Source organism: Sciurus carolinensis, assembly GCF_902686445.1.
Source record: "Sciurus carolinensis chromosome 14 unlocalized genomic scaffold, mSciCar1.2 scaffold_101_arrow_ctg1, whole genome shotgun sequence".
NCBI lineage: Eukaryota > Metazoa > Chordata > Mammalia > Rodentia > Sciuridae > Sciurus > Sciurus carolinensis.
This window is the reverse complement of record NW_025920105.1, coordinates 1,523,243-1,539,169: the sequence shown is the minus strand read 5'-3', so window position 1 is coordinate 1,539,169 and position 15,927 is coordinate 1,523,243.

Below are 15,927 nucleotides of genomic sequence, written 5' to 3'. Positions count from 1 at the left end.
CTTACCCATCATTGGCTGTCCAGTTCAGCTCACAGGGGTGATGGTCTTTTAAGATCCCCATCGCGATCCATCATCTCCAGTCAATGGTAATGAACCTGAATAGGTTTCTCCAGTATAGCCTCAATTTGAGCTCTAAGAAAAGCCATGATCTTATTGAATATCAAAGGACCTATAGATATGATAAGCAGCAAGCAAAGGAGGGGACCTAGGAAGGGAAGGAGATAGGGAAGGAGTCCACTGAATCCAGTCCATAGTGGATTATCAGCCAGTGCTCATCGGCGTTTTTCTAAGTCTTCCTGCAGCTGTTTGATCTTGTCCTTAACAATCCCTGACTTGTTGGCATAGAAACAGCATTTTTCCTGCAAAGCCAAACAAATGCCTCCCTGTTCGGCAGTTAGAAGGTCTAAACCTCTCCTATTTTGTAGGACCACTTCTGCTAAGGAATCCACCTGATCTTGAAGATCTTGTATGGTGCTTGAGAGTATCTGTACATCAGAAATCAATTGTCTGGATAATTTTGTATATTGAGTAAGAGAGACCCCCAAACCAGCAGTACCTGAGGCCACTGCTGTAGTTATTCCAAGTCCTGCAAGTAAAGGGATAAAGGTAACAGCACGTTTAGCTCGTCCTGCAATGTGATCAATTGTTGGTATAGGAACAGGCTCATCTCCTGGAATAATGTCTACGTCTGGGAGCAAGGCAACTAAGACACATAGTGGAGTCCAGTTGATAAGCAATTGAGTAAAAGCCTTATTACCTCCACAAACAAATACAGTGCCATTAGGGGGGCACAATGGTTGTGAAAAATTGAATGTCTGAAAGCAATCACTAAATGTTATAGTCCCTACATCTAAATCCCAGGTATTATTATAGCCAGGTGAGAAAAAGCAAGTAGTATTGGAAAACATGAATGGCTGTACCAAAAATGGTGGAGTCGGTAGACAATTTTTACTGGTGAAATTGGACCACGGTGTATTAGGATAGGTTATATTCTTAGCAATTTTTCTAGTAAGGGTAGCAGCTGAGTCATTTCTATAATCAATCGGAATAGCTAATGGAGCGGGATATCCTAGCTGCAAGCAAAGCCAACAATCTGCAGTCAAGGGAGAATTGGACCGATTAAGCAAGGCATAAGTGACTTCAAGAATATCGTAAGTGACAGGGTCTATATCAGAAGGTCTGTGTTTAGGTAGTGCTAGTGGGTGATATAAGAGACTAGGATGCAGTTCCTCATATATCCGTTGAATTTTCTCATGGACTTGTTTGGCTCTATTAGAATCTTGGGGGCCTCCTTCGTCAGATACATGTAGGGGGGCCGTAGTGGACCAACAAACTGTTTGCCCTACTAAGTCTGCAGGACATGAGGCAACACTTAATTTTCCAGGGATATTAGACCAATCCCCTCCAGTTGATCCTGGATGCGACCTTAACAAAGTGGTAGTAAAATAGATTTTACTCCCTGAGGAACAGGTTTGAGCTGAGGAATAACAAGAACTATGGAAGGAAGTGTGAAAAGTTGTGCAAGAACAGGATGCAGGTTTGCCATTAACTGGGAGAGTAATTTGTGGTTTTGTGATACAATACCACTGAGTGTGTGTCTCCCAAAATGCGATGTGATTGCCACAATCTATTCTTGGCGTTGTTTCGGGAGATTACCAACGTATGATAGCTTGTGATCTGCCTCATCAGTACTCAATATAAATCGTCCCTCACACTTTCATGGTTTATTTCTGAGCTCCAGTAAATATTCAGGAGTCTTAGCAGGGTCCTCAAATCCTGCATGGCTGTGGGAGAGCAGTGAACAGGCAGCCATTATCCAGAGAAGCAATGGTGTGCAGTCACAGGGTTTGCCATTCAGGGGATTTTTCACATAGATTGTCGGCTGCATCTGTAAGAGAGGAAGATTCATCCTCAGGGGGAAGGTTTCCATCCCTGGGTTGTGGTAAATCATTGACCTGTTTGACCAGGTGTTCTGGTAACCATCTTGGGGCTGCTTGTTCTTGATCTAAAATGCAAGCTGAGCCTCTTCCCCAAATGAGGATGGGATCTGGGCCTTTCCATTTATTTGTTAAAGGATCGCTCCACATAACAGATGGGCGAGCAGAATTAGAAGAGGGATGCCAATGTCTGTCCGTGGTCGAATGTCCTTCATTGTCTAGGGTAAGAAAGTTAAGAGCAAATAATGCATGATTAAGGCGATCCCTGGGAGTGGTAAATGCAAGGGAAGAGGCCTTAAGGCGGGTAAGCCAGGTTTTTAAGGTGAGTTGTGCACGTTCCACAATGCCTTGACCTTGAGGGTTATATGGAATTCCAGTAGTAGATTTGAAGAGTGACACAAAACTGTTTGAACTTGGTACTGGTATATGCAGGGCCATTATCTGTCTTAATATGTGCTGGCTTTCCCATTATGGAAAAGGCTGAGACAAGATGAGAAAGGACATCCTTGGTAGCTTCTCCACAATGCGGTGATGCAAAAATAAAGCCACTAAAGGTATCTATGGAAACATGTATGTACTCTATTTTTCCAAATTCGGGAAAGTGAGTAACATCCATCTGCCAAATCTGATTGGGCAGTAATCCTCGAGGGTTAACACCCAGATGTTGAATAGGAAGGGAGACAACGTAAGCAGGACACGCTTTTACAATTTCCCTTGCTTGTTGCCTGGTAATTTTACAAAGTAACCGAAGGCTCTGAGAATTTAAGTGGTGAAGGTTATGTAAATCTGTGGCCTCTTGGATGGATCCAATAAGAACTGGGAAAAGGGAGCGAGTGGCTGCATCAGCCTGAGCATTACCCCATGATAGGGGACTGGGAAGATCAGAATGTGCTCTAATGTGTCCTAAGAAAAATGGATGTTTTCTAGCCTGAATTAGTTGTTGAAGTTGCTTAAACAAAAAGGCTGCATTGGAGGAAGACTTAATGGTGGGTGAAATCTCCAATAGGGGCACAGAATGGGTAATGTAAGCACTGTCTGTATAAATATTAACAGGTTTATCAAAAAATGTCATAAAGACTTGTGTTAGAGCAAACAATTCTACAAGCTGTGCTGATGGATAAGCAGTGTCAAAGATGGTGGGCTGATTATCAACAACAAAGGCTGCACGGCCGTTGCTGGAGCCAACTGTAAAAACAGTAAGGACTTGTGGAATAGGAGCCTTCCGAGTAACCCGAGGCAAAATAAATGGATGTAATTGAGCAAAATGCAAAAGGGGGTCATTGGTGGTTATCAATTGTTCCCAAAAAGCCTGATAGGGCAATACCCCATTCATCCCTTGTCTGTAGTAAAAATTGGGTCTGATCCTTAGTGTATGGAATCAAAATGCTATCAGGGTCTTTGCCAAAATGTTGTTGAGAAAGCAGGCGACCTTTAATAATGATAGAAGCTACCTGAGCAGGATAGACAGCAATAACTTTAGAGGATGTGGCGGGCAAATGAACCCAAAGCAAGGGGCAATCTTTATTTTTAAAATGTGGATCCCACTGCCAGAATAGTCCCGTGAGTGTATGAGGGGTGTGTAATATAACCAAAACCAAAGGAAGGTTATAAGATATTTGTGTAACAAATTGTTGAGCAATGGCTTCTGTGACTTGAATTAATGCTTGCCATGCCTTGGGAGTAAGCTCTTGAGGAGAAGAAGGGTCAGAATCTCCCCTTAAAATATCATTAAGAGGCAAAAGCACATAGGTGGGTAGTTTTAAATATGGTCTTAGCCATTGGATATCCCCTAGTAATTTTTGGAAATCATTAAGAGTGTGGAGATGATCCACACGCATTTGTATATTAGGGATTTGAATTTGATTAGTTTGAAGTTTGAGGCCCAAGTAGGTGTAGGGGTCCTGTGTCTGAACCTTATCAGGGGCTATCTGAAGTCCCAAGGCAGTGAGGGCCTTATAGAGATCCACATAACAATTGTTAAGATCATAACACATAAGGTATTAGGTGCAGCAATTAACAAATCATCCATATAATGTAATGTATAAACTTGTGGCCACCGCTCTCTCACAGGGTCTACTGCTTGAGCAACATATTTTTGGCAAAGACTAGGGCTGTTAGCCATACCCTGGGGAAGGACCTTCAATTGAAATCTTTGCATAGGGCCCTGAAAATTGATGCGGGGGAGGTTGAAAGCAAAATAGGGTCTGTCCTCAGGATGTAAAGGAATAGTAAAAAAGCAATCTTTTAAGTCAATGACCATTTTATAATAGTCCCTAGGAATAGCTACCAGTGTAGGGATGCCTGGCTATAGTGCCCCCATCAGACGCATAACCTTATTGATAGCGCGCAAATCCTGTAAAAGGCGCCATTTGCCTGATTTCTTCTTAATAACAAAAATAGGAGTGTTTCAGGGTGAGGTTGAGGGTTCCACATGGCCGGCTGTCAACTGTTCCTGTACTAACATGGAGGCAGCCTCTAATTTTTCTTGGGTAAGGGGCCACTGATCCACCCACACAGGAGTTTGAGTTTCCCAAATAATTTTGTCTGCTTGGGGTACAGGAGGGTCAGGGACTGACACTAAAAATTCAAATACCCAAGTCCAAATTTGCCTGTTTTTTGTATGGGCTGAACAGGCTCAATTTGTCCTTGTCCTAGCCTCCCAAGGCCTGTACCAGGGATAAAGCCCATACGAAGCATTTGATGAGTGACTAAAGAGTCAGGACTAGCAAGAATAACTTTCATTTGGCTTAGAATGTCTTGTCTCCCAAGGTTGACAGGGAGATCAGGAACAACGAAGGGGGTAACAGTTCCTTTATTTCCTGTGTTATCTTTTGTGTCAGTCCAATTGAGTGCCCTGGAGCTAACTAAGGGGTTTTTTGATTGCCCTATTCCTTTAAGGTCATTCTGATAGCCAATATTTTTGAGAAATAACTGTGGCATCCACACCAGTATCTAGGATCCCTTGGAATTTCTTTCCTTCAATAAATAAGGTAAGAGTGGGTCTTTTGTGGGAGATAGGTTGAACCCAATACACATCAGAGGAACCTAAAGAGGCCATGTTTTGTGGTGAATTTTGGGCAGCGGGAGTGTTTCTTGAATTGAGGGGAAGAAGTATTAATTGTGCAATTCTTGTTCCTGCAGGGATGGCTGCTATTCCGTTAATAACTGTGGCCAGTATTTTAATTTCTCCAGTGTAATCATTATCAATGATGCCAGGGAAGACCTGAACACCTTGTAAGATGGTAGAAGCTCTCCCAAGAATGAGAGCACACATATGAGGTGGAGGGGGGCCTACAACCCCAGTGGGTATTATTTGGGGTCCTTGCATAGAGTCTAATATTGTATCGGTGGAGGCACAGAGGTCTAACCTGTGCTGCCTGGGGTAGTGCGTTGGAGGGAGGTGATTGTGGAGAAGGACAGGGGGTTTGGATTGGGTTGGGAGTCTGAGAGAGAACAAACCTTATTGCCCCTGGGTTTGTTCTGGGGGCGGTCGGGGCCAGGGGCTGGCCCCGAGAGGAGTTTCCTCAGAAGTTAGAGGGAATAGGCTGTCCAAGGGCATTGATTTTGGATCTACACTCCTTGGCCCAGTGGCGACCTTTACCACATTTAGGGCAAAGGGTGAGCGGAGGTGGTTTAGACCCTGTTTGAGGAGATAAGGGTCCTTGACCCAGTCTCCCTGTTGGGCACTCTCGTGCAAAATGGCCAGGTTGTTTGCAAGTAAAGCAAGTACATGGGCCACGGTTGTGAAGGGCCTTGGTGAAGGCGGCGCCAATGGCGAGACCCATGGGATGGGCTGCTCCTACCCCGGCACACAGCCTAATGAAGTCAGAAAGGTCCCCTTTATCTTTATGGGGCCGAAGAACATCTTGACATATTGGGTTGGCATTTTCAAAGGCAAGATATTTTACAAAGGAGCTCTCGCTTTCACTTGGTCCAAGTAAGCGCTCCGCAGCTAGATTAAGCTGGGCAACAAAGTCACTGTAAGGCTCGTCAGGACCCTGACGAATTTTTGCTAGGGAGGTGGTGGCCGAGCCCTTTTGAGGGAGCCATCTCCAAGCGTGCAAACCAGCAGTTTGAACCTGTGCTAGGAGCCCAGTAGGGAAGCAGGGAAAAAATGTTTGGGGGGGGCAGTAGGTCCCTGAAGGGCCATAGCACGAAAGGCAGGGGGTGTATAAGAGGGAAGTGGATCTTTAAGAGGTGGCAGGTCTGGAGAATGGTATTGAGCTGCTGCCTCCTCCAGGGTAGCCTCCTCCTCTGGGGTCACCTCATCATAGGGATTTAAAACCGGTTAAATCTTAGGGGGATTTTTAGGGTACTCTTTTGGTAAGGTGGGGTCTGGGAGGGTCCCGGGGTCTGGGAGGGTCCTGGAGTCCTGAGAAGGCTGAGTAGGGGGCATTTAAATACTAACCAAAGGGCATGCCGAGGGGGAGGGGCGAGAGGTGGATTGCATTGCCTGCTCCCCAATTTTTACAAGTTTTAAAGTACCACTGTCAAAGGGTGAACTTTTAAGAATCTCATTAATTAAATTCCAATAAGAAAAGGCAGTGACAGGCACCTTTTGAGGACCAAAAGTCTCATAATAATCTTTGAGGCAGTCTCCTACTCTGAGTCACATTTTACCATCAATTGACACCTCGAGGGGAAACCAAGGACACAAATCCTCTATGTATGAAAAGAATAATTTTAAGTCATTTTTCTTAACACACGCTCCCTGAGTCTTGAGGGCCTCCTTGAGACCCGACAGAAACAAATCATGTGACTAAACTTCTTGTCCCCGGGTGGTCACTCACCTTGCACCAGCCACACTCTCCTCCTGGGTCTGACTCCCGGTCGCGTTTACCGAGGCGATCCCGAATCCCGCTTGGCCAAGGCTTCCCCAGAGGGCAGCATTCGATTCTCGGACAAAGGCTCGAGTCAACCACGTTGGGCGCCAACTGTCCCGACCCGAGGGACATAAACGCAGGACGGCAAACCTAAGAGAGAAGGAATGAAGGGACAAGAGACACAGGGAGTGACAGCAAGACAGGAATTCTGATCAAGCTGCAAATTTTTATTGTTCTCACGGGTATTTACGCTGAGGGAATGAGGGGTATGATGAGACACAGGCTGGTTGACTGTGTTTTTCTTTTGGGCTCCTGATAAGGTGCAAGTTCACGCTGGCAGGAAGGTGAAATCCCAGAAGAGAAGCGGCCATAGGCAGAACTATCAGCTGGGAGTGGGGAGGGGGCACGCTCCAGGAATCTGTCAGCCTTCAGCTGCAGGGTGCCTGAGTCAGCTGCAGGGTGTTTGTGCAGGGGAGGCAATCGCAAAATGCTCCCTGGGCTGCTGCTTATCGCAAAGGTCAGAACGTCCTCAGAATGAGAACTTCTTCTTGGTACCTGACACTACTCCAATAAAGGCCACCAATACCAGAAGAATTCAGTGGCAGAGCAGAGAAAACTTGAAGGCTTCCTGCTGTAGGTCTTGATGCATGAGTCTCAAAGACTGTGTGTGCTCTTTAGGGTGCTGGGTACAGGAAAGGGAGCAAGACTCCCAGGAGGTCTTTTAGCAGGTGGCTGTGAGTTCATCATGTCCTGGTTTAAAGATTTTTCAGGACTAAAACTGTATTCTTTACCTTCTTTTGTGGGAGGTGTTTCTGGGCTGGCAGGGAATTTTGCCTTAACTTTATTACACAGCAGAGCTGTTGCTGCCAGTCTTCTTAGGGCTTGGAAGGGAGCTAGAAGCCTCCCCACCCCTCTAACTCTTTCAGACCTCTACTCCTTCCTGGAACCTATACCCCAGGTTCCCACCTTCCAGACTCCTTTAGACCCTCCTCCTGCCTGGACCCTGTGCCCCAAGTCCCCACCTTCCACACTCCTTCAGAGCCCTCCACCAATTCCTGGACTTCACACATCCCATCCCCAGGGCCCAGACCTGCTTTCTCTTTCCTTGTGCCCCACTTCAGCGGAACCTGGATCCCTGCCATGGGAATGCGCCCATGTCATGGGGCCCATCCTCAGGCCCTACATGCATCCTCCTGGAGACCCTGAGGTTCTGGGTCTGGGACTCACTGTGGAAGGGAAAGAAAAAGAAGGAAGTGGCAGACTAGGGGTTCACAGGAATGACCAGGATTCCCACCAACTTGGGTTGAACCAGACATTGTTTCAAGAAACCTCTTTCCTCTTCCCACAGAGATTGCCTCTCCTGTTCCTAGGAAACCTCTCCCTGAATCCTGGTCCAGGGTCTCCCATGGAAAAGGAAGGAGGGTACTGCCAGGACCTCTGATCGGCTGGGGCTGAGGACACAGCTCCCCACCAAATCTGCCTGGCTTGGCACCTCAGAAAAGGTCCAGAGAATGCCAGCCTCCCCTCCTGCCCCCACCAACCCTGGACCTTTGGCCAGACACTGGCTGGAAACTTACCTCTTCTTCCCCTGCCAGTTCTGGCCTCCAGGCCCAGGGTGGGAAGGGAGGCAGTAAGGGACTGGGGGTGGGTGAGACTCAGAAAGCCCAAAGCCCAAAAGAGCAGTTCTGGGACAAAACAAAGTGGAGGGTGGTCTTGAATGCACACTACAACAACACACTGCAGGCACCCAGGCCCCTTCCTCCCACCATGGACACACACATGCTCACTCACAGCTTATGCACACCCACACACACTGTGAATTTTGCAGGGAGAAGATTTTGCCAGTTTCCTTGTTTCTCAAGAGCCTTAAACCTACTCATCAGTTGTGTTGGATGTCTCTCACTCTCATATATATGTATGTTCTTGTGTGTATTGCTGTCTCTTTTTTTCTGGGATTTCTTTCTGTTTTAGCTGTATGAGCAGATGACCAGAGTGGAACCTGATGTCCCCTATAGTTGTTTCCACTTGGGGCCTGGTTGTTGGTTTAGGGTTTTTTTCCCCCTATTCTATATGAAGTATCATGAAAGCTCTATGGGGCTACAGTGTGTGTGTGTGGAATAAGGTTCACTTTTACTTGGTTGAGGTTTAAGTGTGGCTCATAAGCATAATCTCTGCTCTGTGAGCATGAAGTGTCCATATTCCAGCTCCTCTTAGAGAAAGGGGGTGCAGGGACATGCAATAATATTAATAACATATGTGCAGCCCTTAAATAAGTGTCTGGTGTGTACTTTGACATCTATAACACTACCTATCACCTGTAGAGAGATAGAGGGGTCAAGATTTAACATCAGCAACAATAATAAGCAATCATTAACAAGCAGGGGCTGCTATGTCATCCATTCACTGTGGTAATAATCAAGATATGAATGGGTAGTAATTACATAAACTATATAATTCTATCAGGGAGTGGAATTATAGTTACTTAATTGAAGAGAAAATATGATTGTAGGGTGAGAGAGAGTTTGAAATAATTAAAAAGTGAATAAAGGGGAAACTGGAAATAGGTAGCTTATGAAGGCAGTAAAGATGGAGGAGTAAAAGAATAACTAAAATAATAAAAGAAAGAAAGAGAGGTAGAGGGAACAGAAAAATGTGTTTTTTAGCAGGTGAAAAGAGTGATGAAAGGATAGCAAAAGAAACAAACCACAGTATAAAGTAAAAGATGAAAACAAAACAAACCCATGTAAAATTTTGTCCCACCAAAGTCAAACCAAGATTAAATAATAAATGGGTACAAATGAGAGCAATTAAATAAAAGAAAAAATATATGAATATACATGTTTACATATATCACATGAGTACAATTATACACACACACACATGTGCACAAATCATCCACATGGAAGATCTCACACACAGAGGCCCAGGCATATACACACAATCCTGCAAAATGGAAAATAAGTTTAAAAAAAAATAAAATAGAAAATAAATGTAAAAGTAAAAATTTAAAAAAGAAAATAGAATAATACAAAAACTATTCTTAATTGGAAAAAGAAAAAACTTGCTTCCACCAAGGTGGTCAAAACTGTGTTAAGAATGGATATCTGCTCCTTATGCTGAGGTGCCATTCTTTGAAATTTATTCTGGGGGCTCTATAACACAAACTCAGAGCTGGGGGTTATTAAGTGTATGTCTTTGTCTTTTTTACAAGATGCCTGATATTGTGACCAGGAACGAATACTTATTGGAGTAGTTCTCAGCTTCCTGTTTCCTAGTGTAGGATGGGAGAAAATAGGGACATGGATCACTAGGACATTCCTGCAGTGGGGCTGGTAAAATTTTCCATAGTTGAAATTTGCTCTTGACTGAGTCCTTAAACTATGCTGGTGGGTATTTGAGATTTGGTTTCCAGTCCCCTGTTGCTGGGGAGATGCCAATCTTTGCTGAATGTCTGGGACTTGAACCTACTGAAATTTCTGCTCAGGGTGAGAAATCCCATCCTTGATAGATTTCAGTCATCTCTATGACTGTGGATTACCCAGAATCTGATCTGGAGTGTAAATGGAACAGCCTGATCTTCCCCGATGCTCATATGGGATCCAGCCACAAATGTATCCCTTTCTCTTAGGTCTCTCCAGGATGCATCACCCTGGGCACAGTTCTCTCTGCATCTGTTTTAAAGGTGCTGGTTCAGATATAGTCTGGGTCCCAAGTAGGTTACTGCTGGCTCAGACTGGCAACTTCCTCTGTGATTTTCCAATCTGTAGCCTCTACTCACTACTACACAGCCACTTAGAAATTGTTCCCAGCACTGCAGCACTGATTTGGGTTGACTCTCTGCCCTTTGCCAATTGATTTTAATCACTTTTCACTCAAAAACTTTCTCCACCATCTCTTGGTTAAAGTCAGTCTTATTCTCTATTTCCCAGGTTTTCCAAAGTCAATTTTATTTTCCGGGCTTTCCTTATTTCTTATACTACATTTAAAGGTTTGACTTTCTGTGACTGGTTATTTTGCTGCCCAGTGCTGGACTTCAGTGAATGCCTTTGTTCAGCCACCTTGCTGAGGTACACTCTTTCCACTTCACAATCTTGATTTGAGGACCTGATAAGTCCAACTTTCTCTATCCTGCCATCTTTCAGTCCCTCCATGTTCCTTTATTTATTTTTATTTGACTATTAATCTGCACTTATTTACTATGAAAAAAGTGTGATGATCATTCATTGATTCAGTATTTACTGAGCACCAGCTCTAGACCAGGTACTTGTAAGACAGTCATTGGCCATTGGATAGTTTTCCAGAAGAGTGAGATAGGTCCTTAAACCACTGCAATGTGTGGTGGAGAGCAGCAGGAGTGTGGTGATAACTTGGAAGAGGGAACAAAACAATATGGCCCTTCCAGAAGGTACACCCCAGTAAAGCTAGGAGTGTGTAAATACTAAAAAAAAAAAATTGGAAAATAGAGAGGATCCCAGTCCAAAAATAATATCATACACCATATATGGAGTTTCAACTTTATCTTAAAAGTTCTGTGAAGCCAGGAAATACTTAATGTAAGCCTATGAGCTAACGATCAGATTCACCATGTGAATTGGCAAACTAGTAAGAGTTTTACAGGTGATAGAAGAAGCTAGGTCAGAATTTAGGGGAATATGCAGGCACTTTGAAGACATAAAAAAGGAGAACCATGAGAGAAGGGTCTTAAGAATTGGTGGGGAATTTTAGATGCCAGGATGTCTAAGACCACATAACATAGTTCAATGAGGATACCTTCATAGATAAATTAGAAACCAGCATGGACACAGAATCTATGTCCTGAACTCTCCTGTGTTGTTTTGCAACATTCCACTTGTTCATTTGTACAAGAGCCTCCTGGGTGTGCCCCTGTTGAACTGATTATTCCAGGTTTCTTGAAATAGACAGCATTCACAAGAACCACATTACTGGTTGCTGTTAGTTAGATGTAAAGGGGGGCAGTTTTGGTTCATCGATAACTCCCAGAAAAGACACTCCACAGATACAGGTCTCACATGAGGAACTTTTATTCAAGCGGACAAAATGTATCCGCTCAGGGGAAAGGGGAAAAAGAAAGAGCAGAAGAAGATGGTGCAGGGTTCTTTGTATTGGAATCTCGTGGACTGGGAGGAACCAATCACGGAGGAGAATTATTACAGACTGACTGATGGACCAATGACATATTGGAACGTAATGTGGGGGGGGGCAGGAAGGTTACGGCGACGTAAGCCGGAAATTCCTGTAACGGGAGAGGCGGGCTTAACACAGATTGACAGGTGATGCCTGTAGCGGGAGAGAAATAGGTGGCTTTATACCTAACAGTTGCTTTCACTGAACAATGAGCTTTAAGCAAAAGGAAGAATTACAGAACCAGGGAGCTAAGAGAACCTGCTGAGGAGTGCCTCAGGGGTGATGTGCACATACTTGAAGGAACAGTATAGACAATTTCTGTCCCCTGTTGTAGGAGTATCTGTCCTTAATATAAAGAAATATTCCAGTACCACAAAAATAGCACAAGACAAAAACAAAGCAAAAGAAAAATCTTTAAATGTTCTGACAAGGAAAATACCAGATTTGAACAAAACACATAAAGTGAATGTATAGCTTTTAATAGGTGCAGGATGAATTCATAGCACAGGAGATAAAAAAAAAAGATTGGTGACTGTAAGTTAAACAAAGAAATAAGTAACTGTTAAATAGTGCTTGAGTGCTTGTAAATTTAAACTGATATGTGTGAGGAAGACAAATATGTTTATCCTGATTTGAATACTACAGAATTTGTATATGTATTAAGATACTGTGTGACATCCCAGAAAATATATCATTTTTCTTTTTATCATCTGTGTCTCATTATGGACTGAATGAAGACCAAAAGTTGAATGAAGCTACAAAAGTTGGAGATGTGGAATTTGAGAAAAAGAGGCCATGGTCTGCTCCATGTATGCCACTGTGGCTCCCTGCAGTGCTGACAACATTGCAAATGGGCCCCATCCAAAATAGTCATGTACATTGCCACAGAGTCCCTGCATATGTCCAGTGAAGCTGGGAACTAAATGTTTCATTGTAATTAGTTACCTTGGAATTCAAATAGCTACACATGTGTGGAAGTTATCACAGTTGGATGGTTCTTGTTTGTATGATAAGCAGTTCCTAAAAAGCTCAGATATACAACATTTACCTAATATTAATGAGACTGTGTGTTCAATTCCCAATACCACAAAGAATTTAAGCAGTTTTGCTAATATATTCTATGAAATGGTAATGATGTTGGTGAAAATTTGCGTTCTGCCACATTATGTTGAAGATACACTGGATTAGTGTCCAAATCTTTCTTTGAAAAGGTATCGTTAAACACTTAAGTTTGGGGAAACTATTCTTATAATACATGGTTTTCCACTTCTCATTTAGTACAGCATAAAATCAATAATGCAACACAGAGCTGTAAACACAAGTTCCTTGATTTATTAACTGAGTGACCTTAAGATGACTTGCATTTCTATGACTCTTGCTGTCTCTTCCAAATGAGACTGCAGTAGCTGCATATCAGAGGGTTCACTTGATGTCCAAATGAATTAATTTCATTACTATTACTATACCTAACATTGGTGAACTCTCAGGATAAGGGGTGACTCATGTATCATATCGTTTAATTGAATATTCACATAAGTCATACTTTGCCAATTTCACTGCATTGGTTATGAAAAAAATTTTTAATCTTTCCATCTAAGAAAATAGTCTGGAAACAAAGTGGTCACATATATAGATAACTCACCAGAATTGAGAGAGATTTTACAACTATCAAACATTGAAAATAACTATGCTATTTAAGTTACTCTCATACAAAGAATTACTAACCAAACTAAAGAAATATCTAATGTATATTGTGGTTGGTATTGGATTCTTGGCACATTGAATTAATAAAAAATAATTAAGAAATATTTCTAATCACCATATTTTATATACCAATATTAAAATAAGATCATAAATATTGATGAATTTCTTAAAATATTCAATAAAAAAGAAAAAATAATCAGTCAATATTATATGTTGTATGAATTTTATTTTTTAAAATATAGAGTAGGAAAATGGTGGTCAGACACCATAAACCCATATGGAAGATCAATGGAGTAGAAGAAAAATATGGAGAGGGATGGAGGGAATAGTGATAAGAAAGGGGAGAAAATACTAAATGGATTTGACACAATTATGGTTTGTGCATGAATAAATATATCAGAGTAAATTTCACTTTTATGCATATTTATTAAGTTCCAGAAGAAATAAATGAGTTAGAGAAAAACTAGTAAACTACAAGAGGAGGTATGGGGGAGGGAATGCAGGGGACAGCAGAGGCTGAAATGGAATAATTAAAATTCCATATACATATGATTTTATCAAAATTAATCCAACTATTATAAATAACTGAAATGAAAAAATAAAGTATAGAGGATTAATTTGTAGATAGATAGACAGATAGATAAATAAAATGAGACCTGGACAACAGTACCTACCTTGGAGTTGTCCTGAGAAGTAACAATATGGTGATTAGAGGAGTACTGGTACATTGGTCTACTTTTTGTCATCGTGACTAAAATACCTGACAATAACAATTTAGGAGAGGGAAAGTTTGCTTTGACTTACAATTTCAAAGGTACTTGTCCAAGGTGAGATTACTCTATTGTTCTGACCCTGAGATGAGGTAGAACACCTTGGTAAAGAGTCATGGCAGAGTGGGAAAATGAGTCATGTGGCTGTCCTACACATACTGCACATGTATCTGGGCCTACATCAGGTCCTTTGTAGACCCCACATAATAACCAGGAGGCATGTTATGCATGGTAAAGAACTGGGAAATGTGAATGGATGTAACCAGGGCCCAGGTTGGTGGGCCTGGGCAGGGGTCTTTCAACTCCTACTCCAAAAAGAACTCTAGGAAGAAAGATGATTAGACATGATTTAGTCTGAGTGACATGGATACTCCTGTTGATGTAGCTCCCCATGTCGTACAAGAACTGAAAATGATGAATTCTGGTAATAAAATTATTGAAAATAATAATTAAAGATTTACAACACTATCCAGTTATGGTGTTGCATGCCTATACAACCAGTGACTTGAGAGGATGAGGATCTCAAGTTTGACAATAGCCTGCACAATTTAATTAGACCACCTCAAAAAAGAGGGATGCTTAGGGATATAGCTCAGTGGTTATGTGCCCTTGGGTGCAATCCCCACTACTGAAAAAAAAATGCTAAAAAGATTTTAAAGCATATACACCATAAGTATTTTTATGCAATTTTTCACCCAATATTTCTCTCAACTGACTGGTGGAAGAGGTGGGACAGGGTAGTCCCAACTCAGGTTATCACCATTTCTCATGATACCATGTAGGACAGGTGGAGGATTTGGACACTGAAAAGTGGCATTGGGAGCAGGAAGGAGGTGTCCCCATTTCTGTGCAGCAGCTTCAGCAAATGTGACATTTCTACTTTAATCCTAATGAGCATGTTTTCCCTGCAGCCTCCCTGAGGTCTGAGGTCTCAGTGACTGGGTGAAAGACTCTTTGAGCTGTGTGTAGAGAGGGGTGGAGGAGGAGGGATGTACCTGCAGAAGAAACCAAGGTACTGCTGCAGTTTTGACCTAATCACTCCTAGGCAGCTCTTTGCTCAGCTGAGGACAAGAAAAATCACACAGAGAAAAAAGTAAAGTTAAGATTAAGATATAGACAATACTGGAGAAAAGGCTGAAGGACAAATAATGATGCATAGAATGCACTAACTCTTCCTGTCTTTCCTGGGGGTCCTACTCCCACACCTAACAAAGCAGTTTTATGCCATCCTGCCTGCAGACATAACCATCAAACTCCACAGAAAATTGATGGGGCTGGCAGAGCCTGGAAGCCAAGAGTGGAGGAAAAAATTCAACAAAGAGTGCATAGATTGAGTGAGTGTGGATTCCAGCACTAGCTGCCAAAGAGCTTTGGCAACCAGAGCTGTGACCTGCCCCCCAAGGGTTTAGAAAGTCAGGGATGATTAACCACATTTAGGAATGACAGGGACAGGTGTTAGTTGGAAGGAAAACAAGAAAATGCAGAACCACTGCCATCTGCTGGATAGAAAGAGACACTACAAGGCATGAATGAATACTTGCAAACAGA